Source organism: Aquila chrysaetos, chromosome 7 (assembly GCF_900496995.4).
Source record: "Aquila chrysaetos chrysaetos chromosome 7, bAquChr1.4, whole genome shotgun sequence".
Classification (NCBI taxonomy): Eukaryota; Metazoa; Chordata; class Aves; order Accipitriformes; family Accipitridae; genus Aquila; species Aquila chrysaetos.
Window position 1 is genome coordinate 24,230,067 of NC_044010.1, and position 22,934 is coordinate 24,253,000.

Here is a 22,934-nt window from a genome sequence, read left to right on the forward strand (position 1 = left end):
GTGCCTCAGTCATCATCATAGCGGGTTACTGTGGCATCTATGGTTTGTGCACAGGCTCTACTTTCTCAGTTGTGTCCTGAGTTTGAAAAAAACAGCTTGATTCTGTCCTCTAAAAGCTCCCATTATACACTTGATAGCTCAGTGACCTTCCACAAAGTTTCCCCAGTTTCTTCTCCATCCACCAATAACTAAATTCCCAAACCTTTTCTATTTAACTGCCATCCTCCAATACTGTCCATGCTGTCCTAGCAGCCAGTGCCACCTTTTCTGGTCTGAGCCACAAGGCTCTCATTCTAACCATTTGCCACCGATTTAGAAGTTGGCCTCTTTGCAAGCATTGATGATAGCCTTGCCACTTGTGTCACACTTTATATCCAGTACAACTGTCATGATTTACCTTATTACAATGAAGCAAATACCATTGTCACAGAATTCAACATTTTTTTCTCTGATGCTCCTGTTAACATGTTTATAACTACTGGAATTAAAATGCTCAGAGCTGAAACTGGGCCTCAGTAGTTCTGCAGAAGTGGGGAAATGCTCCTCTTCTCAGCATTTAGACACAGGCTAAAGAGAAATACAGTATTCAGATGGGAATCCTAATCAGTTGCTTGCACAATACAATATCTTTAATACCTCTCTGCTTCTAAGCATCACATCTACCTTATTCACAGATGCATCACATTGAGAATCTTCCAACAGTTAAATTAGAGATATGAAAAAGAGAAAGAGAGAACCCTCAACCTCATCATACCTCTGCCTCCCACAGAAAACGCAATACAAACATTACATTTGGACTAGCATGCTTTGACTGCTGATTGATTGCTAAATTCACTACTGGCATCTTTACCTAAATAAATGCAGCAAAGACTCTGGCCCTCTGTTTTGAAGGCCCACCCAACTGTGCATGCATAAAGTTGGAACAGCAGCAGTAATTTAGGTTCCTCTGGTTCTTCCAGTTTTTTTGTAGATCCCAACTGCCTCTTAGAGAGATTTGCTGCTGTTAATTTTTTTTGACAGACCATCTGTCTAATTTTGTATTCTAGAGCATCCTTCCCCATTTCTTGTCATGTTTCCAGCAAAGTGAGAAGTTAGTTGGACTGCTCGTGCTCTAGATAGTTAGCATATTGGTGTTTTGTTGCTGGTGCAGCAGGAAAAAGAAAGGGCAACCCTTTTTATGTTCCCTCTCTCTGGGCAGGAAATCCTTCAGTCCACTCAGCAGGGAAAGCTCTCAGCACCTTCACAGCACCCCCAACAAGTTCATTTACACTGAAATCATTACAAACTCAGAGGTGATGCCTCTTGCAAAGCCTTAGGACTGGCCTGGCAATAGTACAGGTAGGCAAAAGAGGCCGGAGATTTTTTTTTTCCCCAGAGAGTGTATAGCTCTTACTGTTGTCATGCCCAGTTAGTTGGACCACATCAAGAACAACATATTTGCTGCAGATCTCTTAGGCACCAGTTGATCACTGAACACCAGGCATAGTAGGGATACAACAAAAGTACTCTCTGAAGTGTGAAGCACAGCTGGAGAGAATTTAAACAGTGCTCCATGCTGCACTTTCAGGCCACAGGTGTCAACAAAACTGAAGGTAAGAAGAAAATAATTTTATTTCTGTACTTATCTGGTCCTGACACTCATGTGTTTAACTGTTTCCAGCTAAAGCAGGTAGGGAAGCTACTTATAATACAGAACCTATGGATTTCCCATTCTATACCAAAAAATTGAAACATAAAAGACGAGAGAAGTGAAAACATGGAAGAACTCATTACCAATATAAGGCTAAACAGTAGATTTTGCTGAGTCCTTCACAGAGGTCTGGGAATATTTAAAGGCTAGTAATAATCCTCATTTGGCTTCAGATACCTAGGGTGTTGCTGTTTCACTGAACAATTTGTACAGACTCCTCTATAGCCATTGGAGAGAAGTATAATCTTTTGGAACATGATTTATCTATTTTAGAAATCCACTTTAGGGTAAGTTGAAGTACTCCCTAGAAGTACCTATTTCTGTAATTGATTACACAGTCTAAATGACTAACACTGTTCTAGATATCTTTACTGCAGAGTTCTTATTTGACCAGATAAATCCCCCCTAAAGAAACTATTGGAAGATTCAGAAATAATCACTTAGGAAGCCATTAGAATTTGGCAAGAAAAGGAAGGCAGACTGCTGCTAATGGCAGTGATTAGTGCTCTAATTCAGCAAGCGTCAGGATTATCATGTCTGCAATATCTACCTGCTAGACAGAGCTCCATCACCAGGTCACCACCCCCTGGCACTGGCCCTGATTTCTGAAATTCAACCTCATGTCCTTGCTGAGGAAATTCTGAGCTCACCTGATCTGCTCAGAGCCTCACAAGGCTTTGGAAGACCACAATAAACAGGACATGAGACGACTACAAATAAAGTAGGCATGTGACAGCAAGGCTGAAAACAACCCCCACAGAGGACTGTAGAAAACCATATACACAGCATACACCAAGCCTGCGTGCATCATGTGAAAAAAGATGCCAAAACAAGAACTATGCTTCATTGCTTTGCAAGTGTTTACAAACACAGTGTGGGATGCACAGCCAACGACTGAGGGGCTCTTCACAGGGGTAATGGCAAGTGTTTCTGCAGGGCATGATAGGAATATTAATATAAAAGCAAGTGAAACATTCAGTGACTTATGCTGAGCATAAATATAAAGGCTGTCCATGGTGCCAGAAATGGCACTGTAAGTAGAAGATAAAATTTGCAGATAATTTATTGTTATTGCAGGGTGATAAGATAAACCAAACATTGTACTGTGGTTTCTCTGCAATATAGGCAATGAGGCAAAAGACTTAGAAAGACATGAAATTTGTAGCATTACCAGAGAAACTGGATGCCGCCAGTTTCACGCACATCTGCCTGCTCTTTCTGTTAAGAAGAAGCACTTCTGGAATGGCAGTTCATGTTTTTCAGGAGGTAGGTGAATTTTCAAAGGACCAAATACCAGAGGAACTATAGTCCTACCACAGAGTCATAACTCATGCCTTTATAAAACTTCTCCTGCTCCTTTTTCTTTTCTTCGAAGAAAGATAACATTAAAAGAGAATACTTCCTAATGCTGGGATTGGGCCATATAACCTTCAAAACCAAATAACTGTACAACATATTTTATCCTTAATTTCTACAATACTTACGGGGAAAAATTACTGGGGAGTTAGCTGATGCCATTTATGCTGCCTAAATTATTGCCATGGCTCTCGTTGGTTACCTTATGAAACTAGAGCACAAGTGGAATTATGTTTTAAAACTTTTGGAAAGCACCATTCCAAGGGACTACCATTTGGGTTCATTTATTTCACTGAAAAATTCAACAACTTGATAGTATGGATTGGGCATGATGAATACAGAAATAACCTGCTTTGCCCTTTGGAAAAAGTACTGAAAAACATAGCAGCTGGTAGTTTTGAAAAGGTGAGAGATACTGAGATGCCAGTTCTAAAACTGACAGACCCATAACTGAATAAACAAGTTTAAATACTGTGTATTGGTAATTAAATGCCACAGGAGAGAAATGAAGCCAGCAAGTTATTTGTCTGTGCCATAGCTAACCATAGTACTTTAAAAGCATCGATGTGTAAAACTGTTCAGTGTTCATGGATTGTAAGTCTTAATAGAGAGCTTGGGGTTTTATCACTGCTGAGGTACTGTAACAGAAAGCACAGAATTACACTGGCTGTAAACAGTTCAAGGGGCAGTTTGGAGTCAATGTCTTGACAAAACAGAGTCAATGTTGCAGATTACTGGCTTGTATATTAGCAGGTGTGAGCAAAAACAAAATGCCACTTGCCCAAAGAAAGGAGGTGGTTTTGGCCTTCATCCATTTATATAAGAACTGTATAACTTTATCTATGAGAGGCCAGCCTTAGCTGAAACTTCCCATAAACTGATTAGTGCCATGGTCAAAAGGCACCTGGCAGACTTACTATGTATGAAAAATACAGAGATAATTTTTTCTTCAGCTACAAATGGATGCAAATTGAATGCTAAACTGGAATAGTCACTGCAGACTTGCAGAATGAAAAAATAGATAAGAGAGACTAAAATAAAAGAGCCTGACAGGTTTTTTTCATTTCTGAGAGCCAACAGAACTTCATGATGGGTAACAAAGATTGCAAAGGAACAGTTGTGTTATAATAGGTTGCTTCATTGTTGCAAGACATTAATCTCTTGGCTGGACACACTAGAGATGAGCTGGCAACATCTTTCGCAAAGTCAGGAAAGAAGGGTCAAAACCAGCATTGAATCAGCATGGCCACAAGAGCTGGGATAGCCAGAGGCAATGAACTGGTGGCCATAGCTAACCGTCTGCTCCAGGGACTGGTAGATCTAACCAACAGACTCCCCATAGACTGCCCAACCGCCACAGGGGAGCTTATTGATAGTATTACATGGAAAGGTGTTTCATTGAAGCATGACTAACTTTGGGCTTGGAAAAATGGGGCAAGTATCCAGTCTACAAGGACTATGCTTCTCCTACAGAAGACGTGGGCCACAGACTGTAAGACTACAGCTCTTTTGCTGAGTGCTGGACCTGGGATGCAGGGCTGAGCTCAGGCAGATCCACATCGTTGTAGCCTGGGACAGCTTGGGATAGCATAAACCCAGCCACTTTTGCTCGCAGCTGCAGCCACTGAGTGACTGCCTATGAACCTGTTCATGCATGTTCATAGGTCTTTTTTTCAGCATGACTAAAATATAATTAAAGCAACAACACTAAAATGCATTTAGGAAACTAAAATGTAGAGGCAAAAATGTCTCATAATAGTAAATGATAAAGTATTTATTTTCAAAGGTATATTATTTTCTTTCAAGTTAAATGTGGCCATGGGGACATAATTACTGATCTACAGATACATATTTTATTAAAGTGTTATTAGTTTAAATTTGCCAGCTTTTTATCAAATTTATAACCACACAGATATAGCTCTCATTTTATTTACAGAAACGTATCGATTTTGCTGGTTCCTAAAAGGCACTTGGAAGACATGGTAATGGAACAGGGAGCTGCTTTTCCATGCAGATCAATTAGTGTGAATTTCATGGACTGTATAAATGGGCACATTTACAAAGCTCAGCATATTATAGCTTCTCATGCAGCAGCAGCAGCCCCCAAGCCACTTAGCACTAGTGACATACTTGCTGGAAATGTTAGTGAAGAAGTGAACCATCAAGCACAGTTTTTTGGCAGCCTCTTACATAGTCTAACAGAATTAATTCTGCTGATTATACCACCTGCAGTATTTACTTGATGAAATACAAGCGACCAAAGCTGCTGCACGTATCACTCTTCTGAACGCAGCGCTCATCAGAACGGATGCCCAGGTTCAGCAATTAGTGTAGGTCAGCCAGCACTGCTGAGGTGTCGATTCATTTGCTTAATTGTTCTTCCTCATTTTCTCCAGCCTTGCATATATTTTGTACATAAACAGGCTGAATTTTTCTTGTGAAATACTGGCTGAGAAATTTATATCTTTTTTTTTTTTTTGTTTACCAGATTGTTTGGCCAGATTGGTTCACACAAATCTATTACATCTTTGGTTTGTTCAATGGATGTTAATTTCAATGATCTTTCTGATGACTTTGTGTTACCATCTTGTGATTGATCATTAAATTTGCATGGTAACATTTTGGATGCTTGGCTAGATGACAGACTTTGATAACTTTGTGACCAAAATTATTAAAAAATGAGGTTTTACAATTGAATTAATCAACTTGAGGGCTGCTGAACATTTTAAAGATTGATCACAGCAAAATTTTTGGCAATGCTATTGGATTTTCTATTGAATTGGATATTTTCAGAAGTTTCTGATTTTCTCAGATTTTTGAATGTAATTAAAAAGACAAGACAGATTTTTTTCCTTCAATTTTAAAAAAGGAAAATAAAATCCCCAATCCTCAAAATTCTGATTCAGGAGGGAAACCACGCTGCTTCATGCAAATTGTGGTTCATTTACCTGCTGCCTGTCTTCTCTTCTGTGAAGTGATCACCTCAAAGTGTATCATCTCCCTTCATGCACTGTGAACAGGACTTGAGCATCAGCTCAGTAAATGGGAAGACTGCAATATTTGATAGGAAATAAGAGATAGACAGGGAGTCCAGCACAAAAAGAAAATGACAAAGACTGAAAACAAATGGGAACTGTTAAAGCAGAATTTGCTAAAATAAATTCAGTATTTAGATTTTAACATTTCCTAAACCATCAAGATTTTTATAATATTTTCTGTTATTTTAATAGCTCTGACAGTGATATAAGCTGCATATTTTGCTCTCACAATTCTGTGACTAGCATTTGGCAAATGAGGTGGTTTAATTTGAATAGTCTTCATTGATTATATCTCAGACCTGAGAACAAAATAGAAGATATAAGTCTACTTGGATACATATAAATTTCTTGAAACATAGGCTAAGAGACTTATGTTGTGCTGCCACACCTATGTATTTTCTCTGCATTCATTCACATTGACAATCTTCAGGTGCTTATTGCTTGGGCATTTAAGCCACATCCATGACCTTCTCAGGGTAGCACAGACTTTCACATCCTGCCTGTCTACTGCTTCAACTTATGTTGATACCTGATAACTGTAAAAACACTGTTAGGTACATAGCCACTGCAGGTTGATGGACGCTTGTATCTATTCTTGTACCTATGAGCAAAATATGAGCTTAAACATTCTCCTTGCAGGTGTTTGTGGGATAGCTCAAAAACATACACGAGTGTGAGCCTTTGTTCAATCACTTGGCATACAATTGAATTTGGGTCCTAGTACAGTATTAAATAAAACCACTTTAAACATAGATATTGCTCCAGTCTTTGGCCTGGTGTTTGCTTCTAATTACATCGGCCATTGAATATATTCTCTTGAAGGTGTGAGAAGACTTCGACAGAAATTTTGGGTGGAGTTGATTTGCTAGACAGCACCAAACCATTATGTTACCTATGCAATCACTGTAAGGTTAACATCATATTTAAATAATATTTATGACATACAGATTAAATACTTATTAGGTATTTCACAGGTTTAATTTATCTGTTATGAGAAAAAAACAGTAGAATTATTTGATAATCTATTTTTCTAACATTTTTATGTCTACAAAAGACAGTCATAGCTTGCTCATATGTCAAAGTGATGCTGGATTCATGGTTATTTTACAACATTTTAAAATTTCTGGTGTTACATACAGGCCTATTTGGTCTCGATTTCATCAGATCAACAGGATGAGTGCTTCTGAAGAGAAGATGGCCCTAAAATGCCCTTGTTTGTCCCAGTTTTATTTACTTTGTGGCTTTTCAAATTGTGTATGAGATATGCAGAATTGTTGCTATCTTACTTCAAACAAATTTCATAACATTAAAAAATAATTTGTTATCACTCTGAGGTACTAACAAGCTCTGACATATGACTTTTTAAGATATATCTACCAAAATTCTGGTGAGCATAACTATGATTTTTGAGACTGTGAATTTGGCAAAAATAATTTTAAATCCAAATTTTACTTTACCCTATTTAACTGAAATTGTTTTCCTTTCCTTCCTCCTCTCAATTACATAATCTTTACAGTCCATTTTTTTCAAATCTTTCTCAAGTAATATTCTTAGCCATAACATATATGAACTGCACATTTGAGTAATGGACTGATGGAGAGTATTAAATTAGCAAATTAACGAGGTTGAGATAATCATTTTTCCTTAGGATTTACCACAGCTTAACACTCCCAAAACCAAGACACTGTATATACTTACTTCTTGTCATATCCATGATATTGGTCTTTCCCCTTGCTTTGTCTGAGCAGTGCAGTATGCCTGCTAATATTGGTACAGAAATAGCTGGCAAATAAACATTTATCTTCTGAAATTCTGTTGATCAGTTTGGCATTTGGAGCAAAAATTCCTTTTTAATGTGAAGGTACACCCAGAATATTTTTTTCTGAGACAAGCCATACAACTATTGGCTTGCTTTTTGCTACTTGACTGACAGGGCAGATGCTCCATTATTAAAGTAGTAGAGACCTTTGTGTCTAGTTTCCTTTTAAAAGTTTCAGTGAAATTGATGAGTATCTATTTTAATTTTACTGATTTATAAGTCAAAATTTAAAAAGGACTGGTGATTTGTTTAGTTTTTTAAACCAGCTTTGTTTCTTTAAAAGGCACCAGATGTGTCTGATCAAAGATGTTCTTATGGAGGGTGGCATTAAAAACTCAATAAGGTTAGTTTCCTTCATAGTCTTGTATTTCCTCAGAGTGAGCAATATTATGGGCTTTCACGCTGATTTCTTTTTTGAGACAGGAAAAGAAAACTTTTAAGAAGCCCTTGTTCTTTTGTCTTATGGACTTACAACCAAGATAGCAGGTGTGTAACAAAAAGCCAAAGTAAAATGCTGGAAGTGCACTTGGACAGCATATTATGTGTAATAATAACTTTATATAATTATAATCATATTGGAGGACAGTCAATGAGTTTCATATACTAATTTTATTCTTGTCCAAAAGTAATAGCTTCTTTATAATAAATTAGCACAAGCTCACTACAGTTAAAAAGTAACACGCTATTTCAGGATTTGCTCTGGTTTTTCTCCTATTCTAGTCTCTTTCATGATTTGAGTCTGTATGGCATGGGATTAGCAGCAGAATTCCTAAGAAAACACTTACCCTTTCTCTATCTACTTAAAGTTTCACAATGCTGCATTTTTAAGGAGATTATTTCATTTTAGTGGGATAAATATTATTCAAATTCATATTCTAATGAAAATACTTAGTTTCCACAAATGGGGGAAATAGCTAATCTTAAAATTAACCACTGGAAGCTGGTTGCTATGATGGCAGTGGAGCAGAAAGAAGGAGGGAAAACTAGTGCTTACGGAGTGTTAAAGGAAGCTTCTTGATGTTTAGATGTTCCTTGTCCTGGCCCTGGTTGTATGATTAAGTCAAGTCCCTCAGAAGTGGTTCTTGTTTGGAAGAATGTTTAAAATGGAGTGAATTGGCATACCAATTGCTATGTGATGTCTTGCACCTGATTTTTTACTTTTAAATTCTGTCCAAATTTGCACATGTAGGTGAAATAATTATAGCTAAAAAGGAAAGTAGTTCAGTGAGAAAAGCAAATCAGAATAATTATTTGCCCTTGAAATTTAGAATAGGAATGCATCACACTACTTACTCACTTCCTCTACTACATTTCTTCTTAAAATGATTGTGCATTTACCTAATGTTATAGGTAGATCATTAATGTAATGCTCTTAATTTATGCCCCCATCTCTAGTCCCATTTAGCACCACAAGGTTGTTTAGGAGAACTATAAAATTGATATTAAGATTATTTTGAGGTGCTGAGTTGACCCACTCAGAACGGTCTATGGATCCCATTATTCAACTTCAGATAGCACAGCACAGCTGTCAATCTTAGGTTGACAGCTTAATCTGCTGGTTTAAGGTCAATTGCTTCTCAATCTGCAGGAAAAAACCCCAAACCCAAGATTTTTTCTTATCTCACTCCATTTATATTTTATTGTTCAGTCTCAGCCTGTTCTACTTGACATGGTCCAGGCTGAGTCCGGCTCAGCGACTACAGAATAGTCCCTACTGATAAAAATGGAGACGTGTTTGCTTGGTGAAATGTTTTCTTTGTTTTTTATGTATTTGGGAAAAAAAATTTTCATCCCTTCTTTGTAGGTACTGTTTTTCCCTCATTGCTTTCATTTGGTTAGAAAGTGTTGGGACATAAACGTGTACAGCTTTATCCCTCCCTGGCTATTCCCACACTGCAGCTGACAAAATTTGTAGCCCTATCTTGCTGAAAGCCAGACAAGTCAACCAGTGCATTTCCTGATGACCTGGGAAGCAAGGCAGAAAGTGCACATTCTTCACTGCTTGCTCTGCTTGATGAATTGCTATAACCCAGGAGAGAGCATGTACATATATACTCCTTTGGTTTTGTAGCCTTGCTTTCGATCTTTTGTGTGCTCTGACTTGTGACTTCAAGTAGGCACTGACTAGAAATTAGAACACCTCCTCTTCCATGAATCTATCTATAATTCTATCCAAAATAACACATTTGAAAAATTCAAAATACTCTGTCATTCTGTTTTCCACCCAAACCACCTGTGGCCTCAAACTGAACTTCAAAGTACTTCCAGAGGTCCAAAGCAGCATGTATCATAGATTTTATTTTTATCTAGAGAAATGAAAGCTTTATCAATTCCTTCCAGCTCCTAAACAGAGCAGGAAACAAAAGAAGCATGAGAAGGTGGAAAGAAATATCTGAAATGAACCTCTCTCCTCCAAAGGGCTCTGGCAGTCCAAACCCTCCGAGGCATTGGAGCAAAACTGCACCCAGATTTTCAATGTCAGACACTGAACTCAAAGACCTGGACCCAGATTTCCAAAAGTACTCAATAATTCTGAAAGTGCTAGAAAAGGCTTGGATTTCTACAAAGTGCTGAGTACCATTCCTCTGAAAATCAATTGCCTCTACAGTGTTTCAAGCCAGGCATATAAAACATAAGAACTCCAAATCACTAGTTGGTCTTAAAAAGTCTTGGCTCTGAAGCCTGCCAAGTCAGCACCTTCATTGCCTACTTGTAAAAGCAGCCAAAGAAAGGAAATAGATGAGCCATCAGCTCTGAGCATAATTTCTACTGATTCAGTTCTTAGTTCATCAGCTAGCTGGAAGGAAAAAAGGGAAGCATTATGAAGAGAATGTTTTAGTTCTCATAAGACAATTTCCAAATGCCTTTAAAACAGTAAGTAAAGCATTTGTTGGAGGAGTAGTTACCCCTTCTGTACACTCATAAGGAAAAAGAATTAATTAAATTTTAATTACTAAAGACATAAAACCAGTATATTAATTAAGTGGTTTCCAGTTGCAGTAAATGACGCATCAGCAATTTTTTTTGATATCTTATTTCGCTGATGACAGCCAGTAATGGGCTTTCAGGCTCAGTGCAGGCTCCAAACACTGGGAGCAGCAGGTTGGGAAAAGCAGCCAAGAAATCTTTTGACATTAAAAAGCAGAGCTCTGTCACTAATTATGTTAAAAGTCAAGTTTGCAACTGCAAGTAGATAGTCCAGGCAACAAAGTGAATGTGGTAAAGACCATGACCCAAGACAATGGGGACTAAGACTCTACCATAAACCATAAACACAGTCCTGGTCTTCCCTGGACTAAAGCAGGTGCTTCAAATTGAAATAATAGCATCTAGCTGAGAGGGGTTTGGTGGAGGGCTAACTTGCTCAAGCTCACAGTGAACGAGGAAGTGATACAAGCTGGATGCAAAAATCAAGGGAGACATTTGCTGCTTTGCATGTTAAAGCGTACCCACCTCATTGCATAGGCTAAAATTCCTTGGTAACTCTACTTACTCTGGCCTGCCTGAGGATGGTGGATTTCTCTGGTTATATTATAACTGCAGCTCACGAAAGACATTTGTCTCTCTCTCTAACATGTGGTACAAACGCTTTTTAAAGTGTTCATATACATACCTGTCAGAGAAGTTTTACTTTGGCAAGGAATCTTGCCTTTGTTTTTTTTCCCCATACACTTTTTTTTTTTATCTGCAGCCCAAGCGAAGCCTTAAAAGATGTTCCTCAATAAACTCATTAGCTGACACTGAACGCAGAAATCAAGTGGAAGTCTTCTCCAACTGCTCGCCACAAGGATTTGGAGTTACACAGGGAGACTATAAGCAAACTTCTGATCATGCAGAAATATGTCTGTTCGATGCCACACCTCGGCCTGGAGACACACCAGGGCATCACAGAGCTTCCTCAACTTCTGCTTGCTCCTGACACACCACTCCAAATCACAGTTTTAATCCCTAAATCTCTAGATAGTTCAGTCTTTCAACCTTTCATTTTGTGTCCAGTCTGTTAGCTAGAGTTACCTGGGACCCTGGTAAGGAGCTGTTTCATTTTCTGTGTTTGAGTGCTGACGGCTGGACATTTCTTGAATTTCTTTATTCTCTCTCCTTGCTGTTTCACCAGAATGTAGGACCACTGGGGAATTCCTTCCTGAGAGTGTCCAACTTTTTTTCACTTCTCCAAAAGTAGAGTCCGGCTGCCTTATGCAGGCATATGGGTCTGCTATGCAATACAGCCCTGTTCAGACACTTGGGGTTGAAATCCACAGCAGCAGGATGACTGAGTAAGCAGATATCTAATTCAATCAAAAAATAATGCTTGGAAGGAGGAGTATTTAAACTCCAATTCCATTTGAGGGACATGTGACTTGGAGCTCCTGGGTCATAAATACTTCTACAGCTGGTGACAGCATTTACCATGACTACTTTTTACAAAATATCTTAGTCATTGACACATTTGTTCCTTTGCTAGAGGTAATTCAGACCTACAGATTTCAGGAGAGTAGTCTGGACAATACCAAAAGAGAAGCTCTATGGGCTCACTCTGTCAGTTGTTGCTATTTATTGATCTTCTGTCTGTTTTTTCAGTTGGCTTTTTGTCTTTGCACAGTCAATGAGCTGATTCCAAATTTTCTGGAAACAGAAAAAAAGAAAAGGAATCATAACTGCAGCTCCATGGTTCAAACAGCTTCTAGGAGGTGGCACGCAACTGAGTTCTGGTCATCACTACTCTGATTGGGTGAGATGTTTTTACTGAAATAATCAGATTTTGTGAATATTGCCCAGAGATGTCTATAAGACCTCAGTAAAATGTAAATTCTGTAATTCCCCTTGTTCCTTCAACAGTTTGTCTAACAATAGTCTCAGGAAGTTTTTCCTTTTTCTGCTGAGTGACTGCTTCTTAAAATTATTCATGTGGAATTATTATTATGTGGAAAATTATTATGTGGAAATCTAGACTCACTGACCTAATAGCTTTCTCTCTCTCTGTTTTCTATAATCTGATATGTGCCAGAAACTCCTTAATTAAATATAAAATCTGAACTATATGACCATGTTGAAACAACAAAGCACATTTTACATGGATAGAAAGACCAATTTGTGTCAATGGTAAACAGAAATTTTATTTTTAACTCACAGTCTTGATTTTATAAAACATAATTGTGGAAAGAAAGGGCAACATTTTCTGAGCTTTCTGAAAACAATTCAAAAGTTTCAAAGCTTGTTCTTTCCCTAAAAAAAGAGCAAATGACTCCACATTGGTAGCTTGCATTTAATGGGATAAAAAAATCCAAACAACAAACTATGAATGAAACCAGTTCTGTCCTCACAATATGGATGAAATACATGGGAAAAGATTTGCAATCAGCTTTCTCAGGATGGGGAAATATGAACACCAAGTCAATGACCTGCAGAAACACATGAAAGCAGTAGCATGATGCAATCCAAACTCAAGTGCACCTGCTAATCACTTCGCCAGGACAGGCCGGGGTCTGCCACAACGTATCCCGTGGGTGACCACCGGCTCCATATGGCAGTGGCCATTCTGCACTTGTCAGCTTGCCCTTGGCTCAGCACCTGTGCCCAGCATCACCTGCTGGGGCATGTGGCTGTGTATGGGGTCTCAGAACAGGTGGCACAAACCTGAACATTGGTCACATCCCAAATTTACTTCTAGTCATGCAACACATGCAAGAACAGGTGAGGAACGTGTGGCTGCCGTGAGCGGAGAACCTGGGTACTTGTGCACCCCTCCAGTTTATCTGTCATTCTAAAAAGTCCACAATCCACAGGCTTTACCCCAGCCACTGCCACTGCCACAGCCACTTCAGAGCTCTCACCCTACACTTGGCATGGCTTTCTAAAGAGCTATAGTAGCCTGCTCAGTGTATCACATCAGACACTGTTTTGCCTAGCTTTCATCCTGTGGTTGAAACGCTTGCTCAGTAAGAGACTGGCAAGGATATGCTGTTATACTGACCTGCTTTCCCCTATGCCTTCCAGGAAGATGAGAAATATGCATGTGGTTCCTGAAAACCCCCCACCATCAAGCACTGGGTATGAATTAGATCTTTCCATACAAACAAAATTTCTACATTGCACTTCTGGTAATTTAGCTGTAAATGTCTTAAAGGATTCAGCCTGATGGTAGAAATGAAAGTACAACAGCTGGGGCAATTGATATACCTGCTGCCATGTGAATACTTCACGATCAGGCCACACTTTTCTGCATATTTTTCTGTCATACGAGGGGGGGAAATAATAAAGCAGAGCTTCTACTAACATCACAACTCACTAGAAATGAGACTACAATTAGCGTGGGAGTCCTCCTCTCCTGAGGGGAAACTGGCTCTGAAAGGAAATCTGGGAATAGGCCAAAGATATGTTAGGGTAATGTATGATGTGAGAAGAAAGTGGACATCTTTCCAACGCATTCATTACCCTATTCTGTCTTATTCAGAAAAGGTGAAGAGACCTGTCTATCTCTAATCAATACCATACCTCTCACTGGCTTGAACAGATTGGATTATATTTAGAATTTCTGTATGGAGCCCACACCATCTTTCTTCAGACTGCCCCGAACACCGTCCCCTATATCAACAAGCAACAGGTCAATTGAAAGCATAGGGGACATGATAAACCTCTTCGTCTAGCATGCCTGGCAGGGCTCCAGGTGAATCATACACTAAATATGATAGTGCTTTGTTCTCAGGAGTCTGTGACCACAAAGCTCCTCGAGGGAAGAACATTATTAGCTTAACAAGTGATGCTTGATGAGGCTGCTGCTAGAATTTTTAGGTCTTATTGTCAAGTGCTTTTCCTTTCAAATGAAGCACAAAGTATTAAAACACACATCAAAGAGTTGACTTTTTTCCATCGCTCACTTTAAACAATGTCCAAATCCTGCTCCTCTTTTCCTGGAATTGCTGTGTTTCTAACCTGGTCCATACCTGGTCCTTACTTGCTTTATTGACTTGTTTTATCTTCTTATTGGGACTCAGTGGAGAAATCAAATTGAACTGACCGCTAACCCCCTCAGAGGTGTTGTTAGTGGTATGAAGTGAAATGGTTTTCCACAAGAGAGACCTTATTATAGAGAAGGTACAAAAAAGTATGACCATCACTGCTGGACAAAATGAGCTAGAATCAGGGACAGTTGTTTTAATGCTGTGAAAACAGGACATAGGCTGCTTTCAGTCCTTATTTCACTAACAAAGGTATGCCAAGGAGTTCACAGAGAAATAGATATGTGAGTTCTCCAACAGGATATTGATTGACACTGCTTAACTGGTCTGAATTTGTAGAGCAGAAGGGGAAGCCACATCCTGCAGAGGTGTACATCAGTAGGTGTTTCATTCTCCATTCTTCCTGCCTCCGGGAGGCACAACAACTCCCATGCTTTCCCTGGTGGGCTCAAGGGAACTATCAATGAAAACCCAATGCCTTAGAATTTACTTTCACTGCATTCAATTTGTTTCCTCCCTTGGGAAACCTAAGTCCCTGCACAGGTGAGTGTCCTTCAGGAGGTAGGAGACCCTCAAGTGTCTTAACTCCTCCTGCAGGCAGTATTTTCCAACCAGCTATCTATTTTCTTCTTCAGAACTGGAAATCATTGGCTGTATATGCAGCATTGGCCAGTCCAATAGTTTCTGAGAAGTCACTCACAATATATTCCCCTGTACCTGCAGTATTGTCCCATGTAGCATATAATGCAGAGCATGTCCAATAGCCTTTATACACGTTGCAGTTCAACGTTGGCTTACCCTCAGCATGACTCTGTGGTGGGCATTTTTGTGGTATGCAACCACAACTTTATTTCTAGCCTGTGCAAGGAGTTAGGGCTTTGTGGGCTAGCAGAGGAGAAGATAAATGTGATCTATCAAAACAGTAGTGAAAAAAATTTTTGACAACTTACAGAAGCCTTCATACATGATTGTTCCAAATTAGTAAAGAAATTGACTTATAACAATTTAGATAACAATATCCACCTGCTCTCATGGCTATGGTCTATGTCACTATTGAAGGTCATGCCAAAGTTTATGTTAAGCTTTGCCATAATCAAAATACATTGCCTTCATTACATGAAAGTTATAAATACACTGCTGTTTTTCATAAGTTTCCATGAATCACCAGTCCACAGCACCGCACACAGAATGATCTCTTATCTTCCTTTTTCAGAGAATGAAGCCAAAACACTTTATGTCATATTCTGGACATAATATTAACCTCATATGTTTCAAGCAAATTGCCTGGGTTTTATCAATTTCAGCATTTCCCATGTTTGTTATCCATAGTAAGATCCAAACCTTGGCAACAACTAAAATGGAAGCTGGAATCTGAAATCTGAAGCGTCCTAATCTAGCACTGATTAACGACATCTGCACACATATAACCTAGAAAATTACACAGTCATGCTTTTGCTCTTTGCTTTGAAAGAGCTGAGCCTAGTGCATAACTGCAGGTCACAGGAGGTCTCCAGAAGCGCTACCTCAAGTAAAGGAATGCAAAACCAGCAAGGACCAAGGAGCTTGAGTACAGCTAGGATATAGCACACCTTTGAAAAGTCAGATGGGCTTGCCAGCCCCTAAAGTTAATTTTATAGGAAGATGTGATTATAACTTTTCAACAAGACCCAAAGTCTTGCCGAGTCCTAGATTCAGGATTAAGAATTTAGTGGGTCTGAATAAAGGTCTGCATTGCTCAGTGTCCTATTAGAGAACAGTAACCTTAAGTAGATGCCTGGAGGAGATGAAAGCCCACATATGTATGATATTTCTCCCTAATATTTCTAGAGCATCTCCAGGTAGCTCAGGAAATCCCTGTATTTCTATGTACTTTTCACAGTTGCTATGTGTTTTCAGTGGATTTCTTTTCTGTGATTTGTCCATTTACCTCCAGAACCCATCTACAATTTTAAAAACCACATTATTCTATGACAGAGACATCCATGAACATGCTGCTCACTGCACAAAGATTTATCTCCTTTCATTTTAAACCACATTTTGTTTAGCTTCATAAAACACACGGAAACTAAAAATGGCTTCATAGTAATGCTCCTATACCTGAGGAAGTTTTCTAAATATGACTTCATCTATTTATAATCTTAAATTTTGTTCTTCCATGTTATAAAAATTGTCAAAGCCATAGGTTTATTTAAAGTACATTTTTAAAGTATCTCCCTCACTAGATTTTTTTCAGTCTCAATTCCTGTATTTCTAAGAGGACTCTAAGTGGGTAGAAACACCTGAAAAGAGAGAGCTTTGATCCTTAGAGTCCCAAACACTAAACATAGTTAATGTCATTGCAACCGCAAGAATGATACTTCAGTCACCTCTATGTGACTCACACTGCTTTTTCTAAAGACATGAATGATTTGAATACACTGTTGGCTGAGCTTTAAACTGATCAGCTTGTGGAGTATGTATGTATACAGGAGAAACATTATCTCTTGGAATAATATGACTGAAAGGGAAGGAGTGAAACTGTATGGATTTACATACGATGAATACCTGATTTATGCACAGTACTTGGATCAAAACCTGCTTTGATTTTCAGCCCAGACAGGAAATTGATTTGCATCAGTTTAACGTAAGTTGGAATTTAACTCTATTTGTTTTCTGCTGGAAAATTTAAACACTCATTCACCACAATGCTGCGCTAGGTATACTTAATAATGATGTTGCAAAATGATTTTTAAATGCTACAAATACAAAAGCTAATGTTTCATACTCACTTTGCACTCATGTACTCACATAGGAGATTCCATAATGCAAAGTGCATCCCTGAATCTAGCCCTTTCAGCTAATATGTTTGTTTGTTTGTTTTACTTTTACTGCATTATTCCTTTAATAAAAAACAGAATTTTAGTAAATGCAATATGCTGTGAGAATGTTTTCAGATTCTAATTTGGTAGCAGATGTTAACCTGAATATTTTAAAAATCCATAAAATGGTATTAAACAGCATCTTCTTTCTGTTTACATTTCTAATATGATGCAATATTTGTTTTGGTAACTGAAACTAACCATCAGTATTCTGGACTTAGAATCCTACAGTCTGAGTTCACAGTACAGTAGTGATCAATCAACCCTACGTTGTCTTGCTCAAGGCAGCGATGACTTTTTAAACCTACAGATTTATGTACAATGTAGACCTGATATTTTGTTAAAATTTCTAGATTCACATGAATAACTATCAGGGTAACAGATCCTCATGTTCTTGGATCCTGCATTATGGATGTAGTAGGGCTACAACTCTCTCTCTCTCTTAGATGTAAACTAAAAGAAAACTCCAAGAAATAAGGCTTCAGCAGTTTTCCACTAAATCATATCTACTTTCTTCCATTTAATTAATCTCTGCAAAGTAACTAAAAGCAGCCATTGGAGACTAACAGACACAGTACTGTCAGCTGTGAATGATAAGACAGTCCCCAGTGTTATCTTAGTTTTAGGGAAAAAAACCATGATTTTTTGCCTATTGGCTGAGCACTGGTGGTGTGGGTCATGTTTTCAAGCTTTCCTTTGCAAGTCATATTCGCTAGAAACTTAACAAAAGTAAAGAAGTCAAATAAGTGTAGTTAGATTATCTAAGTTCTTGACCTTTCAGTAAACTATCAATGTTATAAGGCTAAAGATAAAACAATGAACTTAACCACATTGCCAATATTAAGCATTATAACTCAGCAGACAAACAATCAAAGCAGCACTCTCCACATATGAAGACTATAGCCTGCTCTCTCTCCTCCCCTAGTACAATCTACAACAGTATTTTTGAGTCTGGGAACTCCAGCATACATCTCTGTTCCTTAAGTTCCTTATTTAAAAAAACAATTTTCTGGCTTTAGATGGGACCTTCCCTTGGATACTATCACTTTCTCTTTGCAAAGGCTGATTTTCACTCACATCTATTTTAACCTCACTACTGGCCCAGATATTAGATGATGCTTTGGGGAAAGATCATTCTGTATTAACTTGTTGCAGGAAACTTCTGGGAATCTGCTCCTCAGAATTGTCTTACGTGAGACCAGGGATGAGATGAATGTTGGAAGTCCTATGTTCCTAAAACATAGTGATGGGGTTAGGACTCTGAGCCAGGGCTTTGGCCACTTCCTTATAATGATCACTGCATAAATGCCTAAAATATGTATTCATATTCCCTGGAATTCCACAGTCTTTCTTTGTACTCCCTCCTTTTCTGTATTTCCCCTTTGGTTTCTTCACCTGCCTCACTCTGCACTGTAGCAGCTTCTCTCCCCAAAACATGGCTTGCTCCTCCCAGGGAAGGAAAATTCATCAGCTCCCACTGAGAGGTATCATCTCAGCCAGTGCACAAGGAAGGGACTAGGGGAAAGAGGCAGAGTTCCCCCTGTTCCCAGTCAGTCCCTTTCATATAACACACAGCAAACAAAGCAACAACACAGACTTTGTTCAACACAGATGTATAGCTCTGCAGTTCCAAATGATATTCCTTGCCTGCCCTCTCTGCTGAGACCTCTGCACAAAGAGTTGTTCTTTCAAATACAGATTCATCAATATTTATCAGCTAGGCTATTGCCAAAGCAAACCTTGAAAAAAGTTTAGCCAGATGCTCCAATTGCCTTATGTTAGCAGTGAGCTCAAACACACAGCTGTTCAAAAACTAAAAGGTATTTTCAACAAGGCTATGATTTAGGCAGCACTATCTTAAGGGATTTCTAAGCTCATGAGAAGCGTGATTTATGTACATAACACAAGGGATTTGCAAAGATAACACATAAATCTATTAGGAAGTAACGATAGCTTTGGCACACAAAGCCAATAATGCAATGCTGTAAAAGCTGAGTACCAGGGACCACAGTATAAGCATTTTGACTGGAGGGGGCTCACTACATGGAGAGAGGGGGAAAAAGTATAAATCAATCAGCAATTATTCTATGATCTGCTTGAAGACACGTATGTACCAAGATGTGATAAAATTTCTTTTCTTCATTTTCAGCTAGCAAGGTTTTATTTCAATCTCATGCAACATTGTGTGGTAATTAAGTTGAAGTAGAGACTGGCACATCTAGCTGGCAGAAACAGATTATTTGTTTGGAAGATGCATTCATAAAATCAATATGAATCCATTTGGGAAAGTGGAGTAATTTAGAGAAATATCCACTATCCTCATTTCAGTTCTGTCTATTTACTGAAAACACAGTGTGGAAAGAATTGGAAAGGCAATGTACACTAAACACCTACATTTAAGAACTTGCCAGACAAAAGATTGTGTAGTTATTATCAAGCAAATTTTTGCCTGGGTTCAATAATTTCCTTCCCTTATACCAAGAAAGACTTTCAAGCAGTTTAAGCAAAAAATACTTCATGTGGAATGCTGTCATAAAACCTTTGATGAGTTAAAGTTTATTCTTTAAACTTAGATTATATTCCTCCAAGTTTAACACTCTTTTGGGGGACATCCGACTTCAAGTCTGATACCTACTTCGTCCTAGAATTTTTCAGAACAGTGACTTATATAAAAAAGACCTTTGCAAGAGCCATACATTTACAAATAAAAATTAGCATTGAGTAAAGCTTCAGTTGGTATATGTAAATATGCTCCTTCACTAGGCATGTTGCTTGCCATTAGACTGAGGTCCAACCTCATATTCTGTAGGGCACACAAGCATAAAGGCACAGCTTTACCATCATAAAAACCAAATCTGTGTATTGGCAAGCCTATCACTTGGAAAAATTTGGCCACACAAGGCATGGACACACAGTTGAACTTGTGTGAAGTCAGCCTGATGACACAAAATGTGAAGCTTTCAGTCGGCTTTACATCAGCTGCAGGAGAACTGGCACTTGGTGTACTATAATAAAGCCTGCTAACCGATCAGTTAACCTATTAGATTTTTTTAATGAAAACTAAATCAGCAGAGTGAGCTCAAATTAAGTCACGTGCTTTACAGCATGTGGTCACAGTGTTTTGATCCTGGCTGGAAGCCCTCAGATAGGATTTATTGCATGTCAAGCTATGGCTTAACTCTGGTGTTGCACAATAACCTGTCTTCAGCTGTGAAGTCAGCTTAAGAAGTCCCCATTTTGACAGCTCTACCCTTTGCCTCTTATCCCTCAGCCTTCCCTGGTTGTGCAGCCAGACAACTGCATTGAGTGGCCATCGTATAAATTTAGCTAGTGACCTGACCTGACCACTGAACTAAAAGTAACCTGTTCTGCTAAGTCAGTTATTTTTCACAGGGATCTGCGAGCCAGTTCACTCTGCAGACCTTAACAGCTATAGTGAGAAAACCCACACCACAGAAGGGCAATTGGAGCAAACAGTCAAAGAGTGTATTTCTCACTTTGCCCACAAAAGACATTTAATCCTTTGACAGTCAGTCCCTGTTTGCTAGCACAATACAGCAGTAAGCACCCATGGTCATAAAGCAGACTTCCAGCATGAGGTTTCCGTGATTATAGGAGGGCTCTTCTCTACATAGGCTTAAAAGTCACCCACCTGATTGCAATGCTGTCTAGTTTTTGTTATTTTGAGGAATTCTTCAACCTATCATGTGTTTGGCTTTATGGGAAGATTATCCCATTAAGGTTCAGTTGGGATAACAGGAATCCACCAGGGATAATGTAAAGGCTCAGGAACTCCCCAGTACACAAGCATGCATCTTACATTCTTCCTTGTAGCAGCATAATCCTCTTGATCTGGTTTTTGACTACATACCTCCTATGGTATTGACATGCATTCCCTAATCAAGTAGATGCTGGAGCTATGACTTTCTTTTAGCTGGTTGCTACCACCCCTGTGTCAGAGGGTACCACCCACTGCAAAATTGGCTGGAGGGACCATGATAGGAGGTTTCAGCTGCTTTTTTTAGTCAGTTTAAAATAGGCAAGTGGAGCATGTAGTGAAAGAGCATAGGGAAAGAGTTAATGTTCATTCACACATTTTGCATGAACTCATATAAATGACTACAGCAGGAAAGGAACCAGCTTTTTTCTTTTAGGTTTGAAAACCTAGAGTTCAAAAGTTTCAGACTACTCCGATGTGCACTGCCTCTGTTCAAGTGAGGATGGAGACTCAGAAGCAAGGTTATATGGGGAAGAAAAATCCCCCTGGATCTCTCCTTCAGCTACATACACTTTGCATAGTGTTTCAGCTGTCAGGACAACCTAGCCCTTGACAAAGTTACACACTGATCTGAAGACTGAGAAGTTTTCCTTCACTGCTTCTAAAACTGCATGCATCAGACGTGCAGTGAAGCAATGGTAATAAGATGTACCTTTGTTCAGGTCCTCATCCCGTATGGGCAGTAAATAAAACAATTCTTGCAGTTCCATCAGTAAGAGAGAAATGATGCGAAAAGTAACTTTATGTACTCTTCAAGAGTTGTTTGAGCTGTGACCTATTGTCTTGCTATTCTGTCTTGCAGCTGGTAAATAAACCAAAGCCTTCCTAAGCAATTAACATTGCAACATATTCTGTGTATTCTCCTCAACTTATTCTGTACCCTTTTTGGATGAAGTGCCTAAAATAGGATGTTCCACCTGGTGGAATCTCACAGCAAACCTGAACGTCTTTGTTCTGAAATAGTGTTTTTACCTTCCTGTTTCTTGTGGTTGTGGTGGATCTTGTGGAGCTTCATTTCATCTGAACAATGTTTTGGTTTAGTCCTATTAATATTAGCTTGACATCCTGAGTTTCTTCCATTGTCAATACACTCTGATTCTTTACCTAACAATGTATAATCAATATGATTTTGAAAATTTCATTTGATCTAGTTTTAGTATTTATAAAGCAGTACTAGTAATGTAGCTGATCTCAAATTATTCAGCTGCTGAACACAGTTAACTGTAAGACAGTTGAAAGGACCTGCCACAGGAATTAAGTTTATGTTTTCAGTTTACACATACCTGACTTTTCCATCAGATAGTCCTCTGATTATTCTAATAAATGAGATACATGCTATTGTTCTGAATGAAAACAAACAACCCCCTCACCAAGGTTAAGAAGTGAATTTGGCTCTGTCCTTTGGCAAAAGGTGCCTAGCAGGATCAAATAGATACATC

At 38.8% G+C, this 22,934-nt stretch overlaps 1 long non-coding RNA gene across 1 annotated transcript in view; it reads right to left on the reverse strand.

Annotated features, from left to right (window-relative positions):
* Positions 1 to 21,644, reverse strand: part of LOC115344155 — a 43,038-nt gene extending 21,394 nt beyond the window's left edge. Inside the window, exon 1 of the long non-coding RNA XR_003924451.1 lies at positions 21,538 to 21,644. This is a non-coding gene — a long non-coding RNA (uncharacterized LOC115344155). The remainder of the gene's footprint in view (positions 1 to 21,537) is intronic.
* Between the last annotated feature and the right edge of the window lie 1,290 nt (positions 21,645 to 22,934).